Source organism: Maniola hyperantus, chromosome 6, assembly GCF_902806685.2.
Source record: "Maniola hyperantus chromosome 6, iAphHyp1.2, whole genome shotgun sequence".
NCBI lineage: Eukaryota > Metazoa > Arthropoda > Insecta > Lepidoptera > Nymphalidae > Maniola > Maniola hyperantus.
In genome coordinates this window covers 11,526,102-11,546,462 of record NC_048541.1, presented here as the reverse complement: position 1 = coordinate 11,546,462, position 20,361 = coordinate 11,526,102, and the positions used below count along the sequence as shown (strand labels likewise).

At 34.3% G+C, this 20,361-nt stretch overlaps 2 protein-coding genes and 1 long non-coding RNA gene across 6 annotated transcripts in view; 1 reads left to right on the top strand and 2 right to left on the bottom strand.

Moving 5' to 3' along the window:
- Positions 1 to 20,361, top strand: part of LOC117983276 (uncharacterized) — a 170,392-nt gene that overhangs the window by 954 nt on the left and 149,077 nt on the right. The gene's annotated exons all lie outside the window — the stretch shown is intronic.
- The window catches only part of LOC117983233 (trypsin-1-like), a 105,305-nt gene that overhangs the window by 40,147 nt on the left and 44,797 nt on the right, over positions 1 to 20,361 (bottom strand). The gene's annotated exons all lie outside the window — the stretch shown is intronic.
- Positions 18,648 to 19,281, bottom strand: LOC138402444 (uncharacterized). Its single transcript, XR_011236821.1, has 2 exons — positions 19,041 to 19,281; positions 18,648 to 18,800 (listed from the first exon to the last, which is right to left on the bottom strand). It is a non-coding gene; the product is annotated as an uncharacterized lncRNA (long non-coding RNA).

The window sequence follows — 20,361 nt, the reverse complement described above, 5'->3', positions numbered from 1 at the left end:
TGAGGCTATTAATCGCGGTGAAATCAAATTATTTTAACATGAAATAAAAAATTTGTCAAATGTTAAATTATTTCTACTTTGATTTTACATAGACATCATAATGTTACAGTCTTATTCAAAAGCCTTTTATGATGCCTAAGATAATAAACTGGTCATAAAGTCTTCAAGTTCACATTGAACTTGAATCATAGTAATTTATGTATGACTCTGCTCATTATGTCAAAGTAAATAAAATTACCACACGATTGTCGATCCGATCTCATTTGCAAGTTTGTCGATGGTTTAACAGCAAATTAAATAATAATTATATATGACAGTTCAATCACCTTCTGGTGAAAAATAAATTATCGTTTCGCTATCAGTTTAACAAAATAAAACAATCTAATAAATGGTACAATGTTTATAATCCTGGCATAATTATTGTTAAACCTATCGTACTTTTTGGATATTTTTTTTATTTTAGATTTATTCTTCGAAGACTGTTTATAAAATATTGCAGTTTTAGAGAGTTGGCTATGTCCACATTTTTAGAAACGGCAATTTTTTTGTAAAATTAGTTCGCAACTGTTCGATCATTAAAAAATATATCATAACCAGTATTTTCGCGTCTTTTTCGTTCTGTTTCGCGAAATAATTATGAAAATTCGCAATGGAGCCGCCTCATCTAATTCTGATAATGTTGTAATCTTGAAAACAGTGTGGCAACATTCAAATTAGCATGCCTGTAACAATCGATGAATTTTTTCGCGTTAACTTCGCAACATCCGATACGGTTCGCACGAAACAGTAACATCGTTGGGCCATATCGAAAGCTTGTTAGCATTAAAACTCGCGAAATGCGGTCAATTTAACGAGACTGAGGAATAATTACTTAGGTTCAATTACATGACAGCCGGTTAAGGTTACCCTTTTTTATTTTATATCATGAAGTATTGACAGCTGTAAGTACTCTACTAATGTTAAGTACGACGATCTAACCTACGATTAAAGCAAATAAGTACTTAATATTATATTAACCTGCATTGAGTTATTTAAGTTTATTGTCAACATCAACAACAAAGCACTACAGCAAGTTTAGTCATAACGTAACTTAATTTACGCTTAATTTACCTTATTCTGTAACAGTGATAGTTTCGACTTATACTGATATAAAACTGTACTATTTCGATACAGTTCAGAACCCAAATATTTCAATTTAAACAAAAATAAATAGACCATTGTTTAAAATTACGAAATCACACTCTGTTCAAAAATGAATTTATTAAAAATTGTAAAAACTAGTAAATTTGATGAAGTAATCGCATAAGAATTAACCAAAATTAATCAAATAATTTAAACTAACCTAATCTTTTGAATCTATTGGTTTCTATAATGGCAACTAATTCTATAATATTATACGCACAATCAAATCTAGCAAGCTTAGTATTTTCCAATATAAAGTAATAACCTGAGTTGTGGCTACTTGTGTGGAAGGTAGTTAATTATAAGTAATAAATCAAAATTGGCCCCAATAACGAATCCAATAAGCTCCCTTTCGAAAATCGTATTCCTTTTCAATTAGATTGGTCGTAAAAGTAACCACAAAAGTCATAGTTATCTTAAAGTATACGAAACTGTAGCTCTTTTGTTAACCTTACTTCATTACCAATAACAGTTTTATTATTTCATCATTTTAACTGTATCGCCACATTATACTATAGAAGTCAGCTCGTTGCGTTTGTATCAATGTGCTAATCTAAAAAAATTGTTAAATGGATTTTTTTAATATGTGTGCCAACTCGCTTGTGAAGCGTTTGTACTAGATTAATTCAATGTTGGGTTATTCATGGTGCGGATATAAAATTCCTGAAAAGCCTGCAACGTATTGGCAGCTCCGGTGCTGCAAATGTTCATGGGAGGCGGTAATCACTTAACATCAGGTGACCCGTCTGCTTGTTTGCTCGTTTATCGTTCGTTATATATAAAGTACTAGCTGTTGCTCGCGACTTTGTCTGCGTGGATTTCGGGTTTTAAAAATCCCGTGGGAACTCTTTTATTTTCCGGGATAAAAAGTAGTATATATCCTATGCAAAAATTCACGTCGATCTGTTGCTCCGTTGCGAAGTGATTAAATGACAAACCAACAAACCAATAAATCAACAAACAAACACACTTTTGCATTTAAAATAACATTGGTAGTGATTTCTTGTAGAATGATCCAATATCGTTACAAAGCCAGAGCCAATCAGTTATTTACTTAAATCTACGTAATTAAATAATTATGACAAAAAATTCATTGACCGAAATTCTAATTCGAAACCTTGTAACCAACCACTAAGCCATGAAGGTTTGTGTAGCTACCTTATTCTGCTAACTTACTGTTGTGTACAGCATTTTTTGTATAATTTACAGAAAAATGCGGTATCAGAGGAGTTTTCTCTTGCTCTAAATATCCCACGCTAGTTAGCTCTAAGGTGCGATCTCGGCGACCTACTAAACAAATACCACTCTCACTGTCACGAACAACGGAAGCAAAAACTTTAGGACGGTGTTATGCGAACATGGCTAATTTTATTTTATTATTATTTTCATTTAATAAAATAAATACTAATCGAATTGACAACTTCCTTCTTTTTAAGCTATTGAACTAAAATAGCAAGTAACAAAGAATTACACTTTTTTAAAAATAATATAAATATAAGTACCAAATTATATTAAATAGTTATATTATCATATTTCTCTATATGAAGCCCTTTGTAAAATTTATTTGCCCGATTAGTCGCAATTAGCATAGGCTACTATCGGCAGACAAGCAACTTAATTTGTGTCTTGATTTATTACAACTTGTAATAAGTCGATTTGAACTCATCGGTTTGGAATATTAATAAAGTTACATTTTAAATTACTCTACATTTATTATATTAATGCACTTGCATTGATTTCTCATAGAATATAGGACGTAGGTAGCAGTAGGTAGGTATATTTCTCGTACAGCAATGGCTACCATTAAGAACTTATCATTTAATTATTTACGACGAAAAGATTAAGACAGCATAACTTACCAAATATAAATAAAATATCCTACTAAATATCATAATTATTATATTTTTAATATATTTGCATATTATATTTTAAAAACACAAAATCATATTATTTTGATGAATGTGTATCAGCTGTATCAAAAAATTAATGAATACGATAATATTTATCTTTGATATAATATCTTAAAACCTTTATTTAATAATATTTTTAATATTATGAATAGTTTGTTTTCAATTTCCATATAAATAGGTAGATAAACAATCACTTGAATAGTTGTTTTTAGGAAGTGATAAAATAATCATTTTAAAATAACCTCTTGATTTATAGCACACGGTTGTGATTTCTCGGCGTGCCAACAATAGTTCCAGTTTTTAATATAAAAGAAACCTATTTCAATAAGGTAATTATTAAGCAGCGTATGAGAAATGGGCTCATAAGAGCAAAGTTATAGGCCATTGTTGTATTATTTCTCAGCGTTCATTCATTGTGGTAATTAATTATTCAAAAATTGTTTTCATGGTCACTCAAAGAGTAATATATTATTGTATTAAATTCGATATTATTTATCTGGAATGAATACCTAACATACCTACTCTCTATATCTTGAATGAATTATAACGTGGACACTGACAGTGAGGCTAGTCTACATACTCCAAGATCTTCCGGAATTTCTTTAAGGGATAAAGTCCGGAACCGTATCATTTGCCAAAGAATTAAAGTCAGCAAGTCAACAATGTACTTAGTTCTCAAGGCTAGCATGGCTAGCACGTTCAAGTGAAATTGTCAGATCACGTTTTTCTTAGGACCGATGCACGATGGCCGGTGGAGCTGTGAGGTTCTTGAGTGGAGACCGCGTCACGGTACACGGAGTGTAGAGCGCCCCTGGTAAGGTAGAGCGATGCCATTCGGAAAGGCTTGGCTTGCATCGATTGGATGCAAAAGGCTGATGATAAGCAACGTTAGCGCTACTTAATGAAGGCAATGTCCAACAGCGGATGCATACTGGCTCTTAATGAACACTTAATATCTAATAACTTTAGATTCCTGCTTTTTGAATGCTAATCCTATGCAACAGTTAACTCACGGGCTTCGCTAGTAGAATCGTAACTAACCGCGGCTAAAACCAACCTCAAAATAACTAACATTTTATTTAATGTCAATAGGCAAGTAACTAACAAGCTAATCTTTCCAGTTAGCTGGTTCCTCCAGAGAGAACTTAGACGATTTTTATAAATACTCTTGTTCTTTAATGACCTAAGTTCTAATAAGATTTAAGCGATATTGTGAAAATGTGATAGATAATAACAAGAATACCAGGCTGAGTTTGTTGTGGGTTTCTTCTCAGATTATCACCATTAATTGCATCAATTATTTTACGAATTCTACCATTTACAATCAAAGAGTTTACAGTTTAATAGTTTATTTTGAATAAATGGCTTTGACTTTGACCTGGACGAATCTTAAATTTATTCAAGGACTTGTTTAGTTATTTCGTGCAAAAGCATCTAATACTCGCAAAGTTTCACTTGAATATCTTTAAGTAGGTCTAGGTATAATGTACAGGATTCAATGAAGGAGAGGTACATCAAGAATAATATTATCAAAGACTCGATTAAATAGTTTCGGTCGGAAATATTAAACTAATGCAACCAGCAAAATTTATTAACAAAATAGTTAAGCAAATTATTTAATTATCCTCTATGAATATTCATTGAGTTACTAGGCATAAAGGCTAACAATGAAGGTAAAAAGTGTTGGTAATAACGCTTTTGCAATCAAATGCAAAGTTTAACGGTTTTTTTTTGCTAAAATATACGCAATTACCTACTAATATACCGATATTTTGCGTTAATATTTATCGATAATTTTTAGAAAGCGTCTACTCGTCCACAGTGGTCGTTTAACGTTAAATTATTATTTTATGAATTCAAAATATGTAAAGAAAGTAGTTATTATAATAATAGTATTATGTAGATTTTATTGAGCTACTTACTAGCTGATGCCTGCGACTTTGTCCACTTGGACTTAGGTTTTAAAAATCCCGTGGGAACTCTTTGATATTCCGGGACAAAAGTAGCCTATGTCTATGCCCCCAGGTCTTTAGGAAACTATAATATCCATGTAATAAATCAAGTCGATACGGCGCTCCAGGTTTGCAATGTGATTGAAGGACAAATCAACAGACCAATAATCCACCAAACAAACACACTTTCGTATTTACTATATTAAGTGTGGTTGCAATGTTCTAATAGAATTGACACGCATTCAGAAGAAATGTTAAAACAATAAGTGTTAGCTGATTCAGGAAAAAAGTTACCTAATCTAATCAGTAGCAATCACACAGGCAATCGCATGGAATCGCGAAATAAATCATCAAACTCGAATAACAGTTAAGCATTTAACATCTACTTAATTATCTAAACGTTATAAAGCAAAAAAGAAAGCAAAATATTTTCGTCTAACATATTCACGCATCGCGATTAACGAACCGTGCTTCTTCAAGTCTAACGTCTCGTAATGAGTTACATAATGTAACTAAATAGCTGCGGTGACAGTTAACACTCGAAATGCGAGCTTGTGTAACTTTGAAAAACTTAATTTATTAGTTTTGTAAATACATTGTCTATTAACAACGCAGCTAGAGTAGGTACATAAATTTTACGGTTTCTTAATCCTTGTACAGTGCGTAACCTTTTGAGAACGCGCGAGCGCTATATTATTTGCTATCAACTGTCATGTCAAAAGTACGATTTTAGTTTTTAAATGGTAACTAAAACCCATGGACGTAGCAAATAATATTTTTTATTAGCAAGCCGTTTTTTTTTCACATGATAGTTGACACAGAGCAAATAAGTAGCAAGTGTGTACTCAAAAACGCATTATAATATTACTCAAATAATAATATATAACGTGTAAAATTTAACTCCTCATGCGCCTTTTTAACTTTTTGTGTCAAATTTCATGTTTTAGTCCTTATTTTAAAGGTGAACCGTACTTTTGGCATTACAGTTGACCCAGTTAAAATGGCGCATGAGGGGTCATTTTGAACAGACTACAAATCAGTTTTGTTTCTTCTTAACGCTTCAACTATTCTCTACTCTACTTTCAAAAAAATATGGCATGAACCTTATACAACAAAGATATAGGAAAATTTTATTTCTGGAAAATAAAATATTCTCGCAGTATTTAAAAATCTAAATCCATCCGACAACCCCGGGCAAAAGCTATGAGTTGCTAACAATAAAATTAAAAAAACTACGCCATGTATAAGACATCCACACTGGTTGCAAGCATCTTTGTACCATATATACCATATCTGCATATTTTAGTTCTAGCCTTTATAAACGTTTTCGATAAATGCTAAGGGTTCTTGATTTCTACAGATCTTTTGCTTTGCGTTTAAGCTCTGTGTTTCTTCACCATCTAATCAAACCAAATCTTGAAAGTACCTAGCTATATGTTCACGGTATTATATTTATGAAAACGATATGTTATCGGACTTTCCATGCAAAACATATTATTATAAAGTTATCTAAATGTAGAATTCGTGCGATGAGTCGCGAAACGCGTAGTTCCAGACACTCGAAGATTTGCTCGCGCTTGTGAAAGTAGCTGCTCGTAAGATATTCCGTACACGCGACCAAACCACGGATATTAAGTCCCTATACACAGCAGAGATGAAACAGCGGATTCTATTTAGCTTTATTATTTAGCTGATGCCCGCGACAACATCCGCGTCGATTTAGGTTTTTAAAAATCCCGTGGGAACTGTTTGATTTGCCGGGATAAAAAGTAGCCTATGTCACTCTCCAGGTCTTTGACTATACCTACCCGTGCCAAAAATCTAAATTATGTACGCCCAAAGTTGTCATTTTAGTATTAAAATAGGAATATTTCGAAGCTCGTAATTTTAAAATCAATATTTTTCAATGTTTTATATACCTAATATACCTATCAATAAACTTAGATAATTGCAAGACAAAAAGATATAATACTTCGTTTTGAGCGTACAATACCAAATAATGTAGTAATTACCGTTCTACGTTTGTACGAAGAAAGCACCGAACGCGCCCTCTTAAGTAGTCCAATAATGCCCATGTAAAAATTCACTGCTTACAGTTTTGACACCGGGCAAGATAGATCTATTTATGTCACGAATTTGCGTTGTGCGGGCTTAGGTCATACGAGCATTTAGAATTTAGATACCTTATTACTGAGTGCTACTGCTAACTCACACCGTGCATTATTTAAGTCTCATGTAGTACCAGTTGGGTACAGAGTGAAACAATAATAGGTACGCGACTAAACGCGTCCGCTCTTCATGTGTCCTCAGGCGATAAAGCATAAAGCACGTAGCGGTACTCTGACGCAACTAATATTATACGATGCCTCGCTATAAGAACTGTCCGCATAAATAAAATAATATGAACTCAAACGAAAGTTAGACTTCGTAATAAAATATAATATAGTTGGGTGAAAAAAGTGGCCATTCTCCACATAATAGCATAATCTGAGTAAATGTACAATCGGGTATGAGGCGGGGGGATGCCCGGTATACCCCCACAGCACCCGTGCTCGCCCGCACCGCATTAGCCGGTGGTGGTGGCTGTGCGGGTGTGCGGAGCTTCCCAGCCCGATTGCCATCTCGACCTGTCGCGGACTTACATATTCGTAATCTCATCAACGCACTATTTTGCACAACACAAAATTTAACCCCTAAGGGAGTAAAATAGGGGGTTGAAAATGTAGTCCACGCGGATGAAGTCGCAAACATAGGCAAGTATTAAGTAATTAATGAGGGACCATTATATTTACTTTTCTTTCTAAACACAAGTTGCATTATGGATCGGTTTAAGTGCAATAAAATTTAACGATTACATTAATCAATTGTTTGATTTAAATCTCGATATATACCTATTAAGTTGTTACTTACTTCAGAAACGTTAATTAATTTGCTTATCCATTTTAAACTGTAAATCGTGTTATAAGTATTTATTAATCGCCGAGCCTCGGTTTCATTTTGTATTACAAACATTACATTTCTCGTTATGGAAATAAATACAATCTCCTGGTTCTGAGTACAGTCATATGAAAAATATATTGATTTATTTATTAACTTGTAGCTTAACACTAATTTAGCACTAATTTATCCACTTAACAATAATTCTATACAGTCTCTAGTATGTAGAGTTTCTGTAGGCTATCACCGCTATTTTACACATACGTAAAGTACTGGCATTTTTAATGTGATGTATAATTATTTTAAAAGTTCCTTACCAGAAAGGTGCCAACGGGACCCTATTACTAAGGGTGAGATCTATAGAGCGCACTCTGACTCTGCTTAAACCTAGCGAAAAAATTCTAAGTCTATGCTTAAACCTAAGACAGATTTAAAATGAGACAGATGTATATTTCCAGTCCTTATTCTGAGATATTTCTCACATAAATCTGTCTCGTTTTAACTCAATCTTAAGTCTGAGCAAAGTCAAAGTATAGATCTCAGCCAAAGCCTCCGCTGTCAGTTCGTCTGTCATTGTGTTCCTTTGTATATCAACGACTGTATCTCATGAAGCGTAATAGGTGGAGAGTTGAAAAAGTGAGTTGATTTTTTTTTTTTTAATTCAGATACAAGTTAGCCCTTGACTGCAATCTCACCTGGTGGTAAGTGATGATGCAGTCTAAGATGATAGCGGGCTAACCTGGAAGGAGTATGGCAGTTTTTATTAAACCCATACCCCTTTGGTTTCTACACGGCATCGTACCGGAACGCTAAATCGCTTGGCGGCACGGCTTTGCCGGTAGGGTGGTAACTAGCCACGGCCGAAGCCTCCCACCAGACCAGACCAGAAATTTAGAAATTATAAAATTCCATTCCTGCCAGGAATCGAACCCGGGACCTCCCACTATTAAGACCACAGCGCTCACCACTGCGCCAGGGAGGTCAAATTCTAGAATTTCACTGCGCGTGTACCTGTTTCTATTACCGATATAACAACAAAGAATAAAGATTTCAAAATGGCCGCCATGTAAATTAAAAAATAGTTAAAAATACATAGCGTGCGAGTCCGACTCGCACTTGACCGGTGTTTTAACGATTATTATTGTTTTTTAAGTCAAAAAAGGAGCTGTTATTTTTCTCCAAAAAGTTCTTCGTTATTTCAATACATAATTTTGACGTCGGCTTCCATCTTGTTATGAAAATGAGTACAATAACACTCTTTTAGTAGGTACAACCACAGAAATAAGTAGATTCTGAATACAATATTTTATTATACTATTGAGGTTGGCTTCCCTCGCGCCAAATGGAACTATAGGTACATAGTATATTTCCATAAGACATCTCTGGTAAGTTTCCACAGTAGTTACCTACTAGTTATCTATTTCTATTTAAGATTTTGATAAACGTTTTTGCTTTGCCAGCCAATCTGCGCAGGGTCAGCGTGGCAGACTATGGCCTAAACCCTTCTTATTCTGAGAGGAGACCCGTACTCAGTAGTAAACCGGTGATGGTTCATGACGATGATGATGATTTGTTTTTGTTACCTATTCACGCTAAGTAAATAATTTCGCTGGAAAAGTTTTGTTAAGAAGCGCTTTTCTAGGATTCCGCAGTCAAATAAGGAACACTTTCATTTTCGTAATTTATGTCTCTTTTCACAGTAATATTACCTACAGTTATTTTAATTCGTATGTTCAACTAGCTTATGCTCGCGACTTCGTCCGCGTGGACTACACAAATTTCAAACCTCTAAGTATTTTATATCCTTAGGGGTTGAATTTTTAAAATTACTTTCTTAGCAGATGCCTACGTCCTAATAGCTATCTGCATGCAAAATTTCAGCCTGATCCAGTACCTTGAGCTGTGCGTTGACAGATCAGTCGGTCAGTCAGTCACCTTTTCCTTTAATATATTAAGATGTGCATTTTGATCATCTCAGTTCCATCTGAGATTATGGAATCATTGTGGTTTGGTGTCCAATGTTTTTTGGGACACGTTGTTTCGTTTTGACGAAGCTTACGGTATTTATCGCAATGATATGAAAATTAATTCACTCTTATAAATTCAGTTGCAGTTACCATAATTGCAAAATGTCTGAAAAAACATCTCCGAGTAAGACTGCTTCATGCATGTAAGTAAAAAAAATGCAAAACAATATTCTTAAACGGAATCTGATTAAATTCTTCAAGTTTTCAACATGGCGTCCTGTTCATGCAATTGTATGGAAAGTACCAGTTCGACCAGAGTCATTGCACCCTGTGAGTTCACTCCTCTCGTCCCCACACCACCTGAATACTAACTTTTTAGGGTTATGTACCCAAAGAGTAAAACGGAGTCCTATTAATGCCTGCCTGTCCGTGTGTCACGGGTATCTAGCTCATAGACGAAATGAGTTGCAAACCTGATATTTTGGTTGTTGGCCTAGAACGTCAACCCAAAACCGAATCTTGAATTACAAATTCAATTAAATATGAAAAAGGAGCCGGTTTTTCTTTGAATGGAGTAAAATTATATTTTTAACTCTTTTTATCTCAAAAAATAAATAAATGGGTGGCCGTCAAAGTTATCAGTTTTAGATCATTTTTGTGACGGGGTCTATCTCAATAACTAAACTAGTTAGGAATATTAAATTTCGTTAATCATTATGTAGCATATGCATTTCAACAACAATGCTGAAAACAACGAACGAGCTTTCACCAAAACATAATAATGTACGGAACCCTAAAAGAACGAGGCCTGATTCGTACTTAACCGATTTTTTTACCTAAGAATTTGCCTCCTCCTCACCTTACATCAAAGTATTCGGACACCTCCAATATTTTATCGTCACAATGCAAATCAAAACTTCCTTTCCAAGATTTTTCTTGGAACCAACTGTACTTTTAACCATGACATGTACGAATCTGATGAGGTAATTTATTATTTTCATGTGAGTCAGCATACCATAACCAGAAATAATAAAAAGTAAAGTAAATAAACATAAGATAACAAGAATCGAGTTGATATTTAATTGCTTGAAATATAATTCTGCACATAAAGTCAAAGATCACCTCTAAGAGCAATGGACTAATAAAGGCACATCGTATAAATCTTTATAAAAGTTTATTTTAAAAAATACGAACTTCGATTTTCTATAAGTAAAAAGCCTTTGATAAAGGAAGTTGTCTGGAACGTCTATTTCGCTCTGAATGCTTACAATTCAATATTTACTATCGTTTAAGTGTAATATAAAAGTAAGTAAAGTCTGTTGAAAACAGGTTTCTATTAATAATAAAATTCAAAATTTAGGTTTCTTCGTAAGCATGATTCGTAAATCATGCAACTTTTTCTACGGTGAAATGTATTAGACATTAAATTAAGTTACCAAATTACAAAGTTCTTGGTACTTCAACTAGACCTATCATAACAATTATTTACTCAATACATAATATACATCATAACAAATTGAAGTTCGTGGCATTGATACTCGTCTTGATGCTTACATAATGTATGCAAATATGTAAATACAGATTATTATCTACAAGGTGTCGTATGACATAGCGCTCTAAATGTTTCCTTTAATTAAAGCAATCTATGCCTAGACACGACCTCTAAATATTGTCGCTGTAATCGATTATCCTGAGTGAACTTAATATGGTAAAGATGTCTTATATTATACGTTCTAGTAAGGTAAAGTTTGTGTCAAAGATGGAACTGGGCTCGAAGTCGGTCAAGTGGACGGGTATGTTCCTCTGATCTTGACTTTAGATGCAGGGTGAATGCCGACTAAGAGGAAACCGTGCACTGGTTTAGTTTAAATTGAATCAATTTTGTTGAACGTGCAACTGTACCTAATACCTACGTATGTAAATGCAGTCGTACATGTTTCACACTCGAGTTAACATTTAGATATTGTAGATACTAAGGAAATACGCTTTCTTTTTTCTATTCAAGTTCAAAAAATCAATTAAAAATATGCTCCTGAATATTTATTACTCAGTCGGTGACCATGTAAATGATAAAATAGCATGGAGTCGCTTCAGCAATGCGCGGGACTGCGATTACCTACCTATACCTGGGATAATATTATAGTAAATTAAGTATTTGAAAAGACCAACCACCGAGTTTCTTGCTAGTTCTTCTCAGTAAGAAGGGCATTCCTAATCAGTGGTAAATTAAATGGAAATTCAAAAGCACTTGTATAAACAAATAAATAAATCTATTTCTACATCCATTTTCGTGTGTCAAAAAATAGACAAAGTTCGAAGACAAAATACCTACTGTACCTAACTTAATATGTAGAACTCAACATTTTCGGTCAAATGCTTGTTTATTTTGTATGCAGAAACTTCCATTCTAACATAAATTCTGTTAACGCTTTGTTATCTCTTACTTTATTATGTTTTCTTCCTCTAAAATTACCCGTTAAAAATTCTAGTGCCAAAAATTTTCTGCAATTAAGAAAATATAAAACTATGTTTTTAAGCTATACAACGCGGCAGTAAATTTCAGGTTTTTTATAAAAGGAACCGCTTCCACTCTGACCATATTCTCCCAGTTTTTATCTCGGGTATATTACCATAAATAAACATTTATATGATCTTACACAGCATTTACATTCTCAATGGTGGACAACGCGTATTTTTACTATCCGGTTGAATTACGCGCACTAGTGTAACGAATAGAGCTGGTTTTAACGTTTTATGTAACATCGACATTACGTAAAAAAATTGCTGTAGATGACACTATTTCTGTAGCAGATAAGATGGGAATGCAATCTATTCACAGACCTTTCCATTTGTTAACTTCTTATTACTTAAAGTTTACATAAAATGAACAAAACTGCATGGATTTAAAACAAACAACTGTGCAACAGCCGACACGGATGAGATAAAAATAATATTTGCATACCATATTGATATATTTTATTTTCGATAGAAATTCATACAATTGACGGATGATGGACATACTTAGGCCAATCAATCAATATTCTAATTATAACACGAAAGTGCGTTTGTTTGTCTTTTGTCGTTCAATCACGCCGCAACGAAGATTGACGTGATTTTCCACAAAAAAAGCTGATTCTTAATACCACTTGATTTTCGCTCAATAAATAAGTATAATACCGGACAGGTCGAGATGATTGCCACTAACCCGGCGGGACCGGTTAGCGCGGGTGACGTGTGGATGTACGGGGCGTCCCCCCACCTCATACCCCGATTGCCATCTTGACCTGTCGCGTACTATAGATATCATATTAACGTATGCACCATTATTTGCACTATCTTCATAAAACACACTAGATAGAGTGTAAACGCTACTGTTTATCCCGGAAAAACAAAGAGTTCCCACGAGATTTTTAAAAACATTAATATACGCGACTGAAGTCACAGGTATCAGCTAGTAAATTGGCATGCGTCTGACATAAATACTAGACATTACAAGAACTTAGATACACGTTCTTGTATAAGTAAAATGAAAGTTAGAAAGCGTCAATTCAATTTACGCATATTTCTAAAACCAACGTCCCTAATAGCATGTATTTCTATATGATATGAAATGAACGACCAAACAAACAGGTTTGATCGCAGAAAGATTTATTTTGCGCAGAATCTATGTCAAGATCAAGGAGGCTGCAAACACGTTTCTTACTCAGCCATGTTTACCTACGGATGCTAAGCGTCACTGACCTACAAACCATCAATCAAAATAAAAGAATTCGTAAATGTCATTCGCTTCAATCGAAAAGCGAAAGCATTCACTTCGCTAGACGGCGTAAACACCGATAAAGCAAAGATAAAAAATATAAAAAAATTGCAATTTAGTGCTAAGATACTTTCTAGTTCCTGTTGTAAAACAAGAGAGGTCCGTTACCATAACGAAATATAAAGCTAGAACCCACGAGCGATAAGAACCAGATATATGAAAATATTTCCAGGACACATTTCTGAAACTAAAAGTTATTTTAATAAAAAATATCTTATATAATTGGATCATACATTGTAAAGCTTATAATAACACATTCATATATTTAAAAAAAAAACATAAAATTCAGATCTTAATAAAAATATTAAAAAAAATATATAAGCACAAAATAACATTGTCTTGATTATTGTAATCTATTGTAAGGTGACGTAAATTTAATATTTTCCAACATTTCATCGTGTTGTTGTTCGCATCGCCAAGTTAATTTGTATTCTTGTACCGTTGTTTATAAAAATTCTATAATAGAGTTCCAAAACAATTTGGTTCCAAAAAATGCTGTAATAAGTATTCATACAGACCTGCATACTAATATTAAGAGAAAACCGAAATGTCTCGTAGAAATTCTAACTTAGTAATAATAACACATTTAAATAAGTTTTTTTTCACATAACATTCCCATTTGCAGTATGAGAGGCAGTGCCAATGCGTGAAGTACTTTAAAAAAAACCGGCCAATTGCGAGTCAGACTCACGCACCGAGGCGAGAGTTCCGTATTTGGGTATTTTTTTGACATTTTGCACAATAAATCAAAAACTATGCATAAAAATAAATAAAAATCTGTTTTAGAATGTACAGGTGAAGCCCTTTCACATGAGACCCCATTTGATATAGTTATCTTAAATTGAAAATTGAAAATACCTACTAATTATTTGTTAATGAAAACATTTTAATTTTTTTGTGATGTAGCAACAAATTCACGGTTTTCAGATTTTTTTCTTTTACTTGCGCTATAAGATCTACCTACCTGCCAAATTTCATGATTCTAGGTTAACGGGAAGTAGGTTTTCTTGACAGACACGACAGACGGACAGACAGAACGAAGTGATTAGGGTTCCTTTTTCCTTTTGAAGTACGGAATCCTAAAAAAGCGGGCTGAACGGGCAGGTTAATAACAATTTATTGTTATTGACTTGTTTATTTGCCTGCTATATAACCTAGTGAAAATATTATCAGGCATCCAAGTGGTGTGGATGAAAATTGAAAGTATGTAAGATGCAATCAGAGAACAGGCAAGGTTCTTCTCGGTAGGAACGGCATTCCGAACCAGTGGTAAATTAAAACTACCTGACTATTCATAAGCACTTTTAAAAAGTTTACATGAATAAAAAAACATTCTATTCTATTCTATTCTAATCAGTGTGTCAATAAACAACTCTTCAAAACTCTGCCCGTTACAGCGGCGATAAAAGACATCGCAAGACAAGAAGATAAGGCATTGGATTAAACTACTCCCAGCGCAGCGGCTTTGGTACTTAAACTAGTGTTTATAAAAATAAGTTTGCTCGTCTCTAAAGTTGGTAAACGATCGGAGGTCTTATACGAAATAATGCACTTCGACCAGTCGATACCGTAACTTCGCGACTTAATCTTAGTTCAGATTACTCGAGTTTGTGCAGTCTGTCCATTTCGTAGGTCCATTCCATTACTTAGGAGTTGGCCTGCTACCGTGTAATTTTATTTTAGCTTCGTGGAGCGCGAGATGAGCTGGAAGAAGCCCAACTACAACTTTGAAACAAGATGAACAGCTCAAGGTTTTAATTTTGCGAGCTACCTACATTTTCACTCGCGTCTTGTATTCGATTTTGTTAGTTCCTATTTATGTATTAATTTTGTGCTACGCTTTTACATTATTTTCTAGGTCAAATGTTTATTTACTACAGGATCTGTAGCAAGTTAGTTAGCAAGTTAGTGATATGTAGTATGTAGCAAGTTAGCTAGAACTTATGACTTACTAGGAACTATTTTTGCCTTTTTAAACTCTACCGTAGCCTAGTGGTTTCGAGGTCGGGGGGTTTGATCCCGGGCACACACCTGTAAATTTCGGAGCTACCTACCTATGTGCATTTCAAGAAATTAAATATCACTCGCTTTACCGGTGAAGGGAAACATCGTGAGGAAACCTGCATGCCTGAAAGTTCTCCATAATGTTCTCAAAGGTATTTGAAGTCTGCCAATCCGCACTTGACCAGCGTGGTAGACTGTGGTCAAATCCTTCTCATACTGAGAAAAGACCCATGCTCTGTAGTGAGCCGGCTATGGGTTGATCATGATGATGACGATGAAACTCTACCGAATCGAGATAAGATATCAGGATATTTATCAAACATTTGAACACTAGTTTGTGTAAGTACCTTGGTAGATATAGGCGAGCAATTCGTACCAAAATGTTAAAAGACCCTTTAAAAACTTAATTTTTTATCCACTTTAGTACATACTGTTCTGTGTGTTTATTTTTTAGAAAAGTATTATCATAGTAGTTATAATATTTCCATGCATTTTCTTCTATTTCCACAGTAACTTTCCTAACATTATTTGTTTACATTCATACAAAGTGATAAATTACGAGAAAACAAGGCAAAAAAAAACGGATGCAGCGAGCGCTAGACATTTGGTCAACGAGGCGGAACTTCAAACAAGAATCTCGCAAGCTATTCCGCTTTGCTTATACCCTCTATTTACCGCGAAAAGATTGCTTTAATTTTGAAGCATAATATTAAAATAGAAAACAGATTATTTTTATCATAATTTACTTTTTATTTTTTAAACTAGCTCTTTTATACTAACTACGTCACTACTAATTAATTTGAGTTGTCGTTAAGTATGAGTACGATGTTAGTAGGTACATTTGACGCAAGTAGCTCTAAAGTAGCCGTATGTTTCTTTAATTTCACGTCACCATAGCCTAATATTTAACATACTATCGTCGATTCAGAATCAAACCAAGAGTTACTCTCACTCTAGTTCACTCTGACTGTAGATGAATTTTATCGGCTGACAACTACTGCTCGAGTCGAATGGTCAAGTTGTTCAAGGATCAAATACAAATATTATTTTACGAAAGACAACCACACTGATATAATATGCATCTAACTTCTCTCTTTTATTTTCCGAGATAAAGAATAGATATAATTTATGTCCGTTCCCGGGATGCAAGCTATCTCTGTACTAAATTTCGTCAAAACCGGTTAAAGGATTGTACCGTGAAAAGCTAGCAGATAGACACCGAGACACATTTTTGCATTTATAATATTAATATATAATAATATATTATAATAATATAATAGTATGGATTTTAAATAATTGATAGAAATTTTACCTACACCATACTTGTCAAGTATAGCACACAGATAACAAGACAGAATTATTTACAACTTTCTACGTCAATGATTACACAGTCATTGATCTCAGTTGATCCCAGTAATCATGACCATACAAAATACTATTACGCAAAATCTCAACTCCACTTTCTTTTAATAAAGAAACTTGACTTCGAATGGGTACTTTTGGGTAAAGAAATACGACAATAAGTGCCCATCATAAATAATATTAATATTTATAAGCACTTTAAATTGACTTTAGGCCCAGCTGCGTAACTTGTAAATGGTATTCAGGTTTACTTCTTCACGATAAAAAAAATTGACACTAATTCAGAGATGGTGACTACATAATCAACATTTTAACCTAAAGATATGATTGAAATGTAGTCTAAACGGTCATAATGGTCCTCGTACACTATCAAGTTTAACTAACGCATTGAATTATTATGTAAGGTCCGATTTCATCCTACTTGTATACACAAGTCGGCTTGTCAACTAGCATCCCCAAATTGGACATAATAATTTGTAATCTGCAAAACTTCGATCTACTGTTTTTTGTGGCGAGTTCCGGTGCTTTTTTAAATCCACTAATTTGAATTTAAATGTATGAAAATCCGGTGCGGAATTAATTCCGCAGTGCGTGCTTCTATGTAATTTTATAGTTTACAGATTTTTGAAAATTCGAGATGTTCGAGCTTGCTTGTAGCGGCTTTTCTACTAGCATTTAAAATAGGTACCTATATCCTCCAGTCTGGCTTCAACTATATAACTGAGCATGCCTATGAATGCACTAATTACGAGAATTATTCAACCGGTTTGAATGTAATCCACTTTTCTGTGCCTACACTGCTTGGTAAAGGTTAAAACAATGATATTAGAAGAAAAATAGGTAGATAGGTTACTTATATCAAATTCGATGTTTATTAATGGCACGCTGCGTCAGCGCCGAAAGACTCAACACACATAAACGCATAGATAGTATTTTAACCTCACACAACAGAGAGTAAAGGACGGTGAACTAATAACCTCAGCTTCAGTTGCGCACGAAAAAGAGACGGTTATATTTTGCACTACCTCGTCCTGCACAGAAGAGTGGAAGAAGGACGGATATATGCCTAATAATGCGAGCGTAAAAGAGACGGGACGAGACGGTAAACTAGAAACTCCAAAGAAAAAAAAACAGTAAAGTCTTTTCGGCTAATGCCGATTTATGCCTACACTGTAGTTGTATAGTAAAATAAAAACCTTATACTGTGGTATTTAATATATTACGAACTAGCTTTTTCCCGCGGTTCCGCTCGTTTTTAGGGTTCCGTGCCCAAGGGGTGCCAACGGGACCCTATTACTAAGCCTCCGCTGTCTGTACGTCCATCTGTCAGCGGGCTGTATCTCGTAAGCCGTAATAGGTAGACAGTTGAAATTTTCACAGAATGTATTTCTATTGCCGCTATAATAAAAATAATAAAAATTAAATTAAATTAAATAAAGGGGGCTCCCATACATGGAAAAGAAGTCGAAATAAAATTACTAAATTTTACGCGGACGAAGCCGCGGGAAGGTAGGTAAAGGAATAAAATGTGAAATGAAAATATTTTTTATTTTTGAAAATATTTACTATTACACAATCTACATACCCATAGCCAAAATTCCCTCATTGTATGAAGAGACCCAGCAGTGGACCGTAAAAAGATGTTAGACCATAGTTAATTTATCCTTCCCTAAAACAGGAAATATGCACACTATTTGAATTGTCAATACTCAGAAGAGACCTATCTGTTTATTTTATATTCTTTGATCGGAAACTTTAAAATACGTACAACGATAACTTGATACGTACTTATGGCATGTGACATAAGGTACAAATTGCAATGAGTTGCATTTTACACGAACGTGCACGAGTTTGTTATTGTTAAATAAGTGAAAAATACGAATTATATAAAAGAAATAGTTTTACTTACGAATGAAATGTGATTCCTTGACTTTTGGAAACCTTGCTTGTGTAGTTTGTGCGGAATCTCATCACACACGACGGCATTTTCGGTTGTTTTGGGAGACGAAAACAAAATACACATTACTATCAACGACGTCATCGATAGCGCGACGCCAGCGGGCGACTGAGCTCAGGTTTGCTAATTAGCTTAGTTTTAACGTGCCACTTGCGGTCCGCGTATAACGTATCTACCTATTTTCTTCTAATATCATTGGGTTAAAACGTGAATATTTACAAGAAATAAATCTCCTGTTGACCCAAAATGTCAACAAATTCTGCCCAGTACCTACTTGTAAATAATTAATTATCTTAACTCAAATAATAACAAATTCTACAAATCACGAATATAATTCGGGTTGTACGAGAAATCGAGGACCATAATCAGAAAGTTATTTTTATACTACTATGTTATGTATCTATCTATAGGTACATATAAAACACTAGCGTTACCGACAGACAACGTCCCGTCTAACTCTGTATTTTACCACAAAGAAGAATTTTAAGAAATTCCAAAGGAATTTTTAGAAAAACGTAAATCCACGATGTCGAAAGACTGGTGGAATTTCCTAACAATGCCTTTAGTCCAAGCACAGTCAGTGCGATAACTCTGAACTCGATAAAAGTTATTATTTATATATTTTAATCTTATTAATTATAATTAATCCATGAGTGAGACGCACTGATGGTTCTTTTTTAAAACACGCAGTTCTTCTAATTCTTAGGTTACCTACCTAGCAGTGATCACTATTACCTAAGCTATAAGGCCGCTTTTTACTATTTCCTTCTACTTGTTCTTTTCTTTATATATCAGTATCCTTTATATGTGATAAAAAAGAAACAAAAGGATTACTATACTAATATAACACGATACAAAGCTAGTTCATTTATAAACAACGTAAACAAAACCTCTATCATTATACCCATCTCTCAACTTCAAGAAAACACGGGTAGGTACGGGTACACTCGTACCTGCACTGCACCCAAATCATCATAAAACAAGACCTGATGTGTCGACCGTACACGCTAAGATGGAACGAGTGCTGCTGTAATTTTCTCGTAAAAACCGGAGAGCCGTGAATTATGGGCAAGTGTGGAGGGTGTAGGGTGAGCAGTCATCAATTCATGGACGGATTTTCCATTCAACTTCTGAATTTCTACAATATATTAGTAAGTAAATTGGTGCATAGTATAATGCATAGGTACTAATAATGCAAACGAACTACAAACTCGGAAAGGTGTATTAGTTTACCTTCTCTATCGATTTATGATCAAACTAGCTAGACATCCGC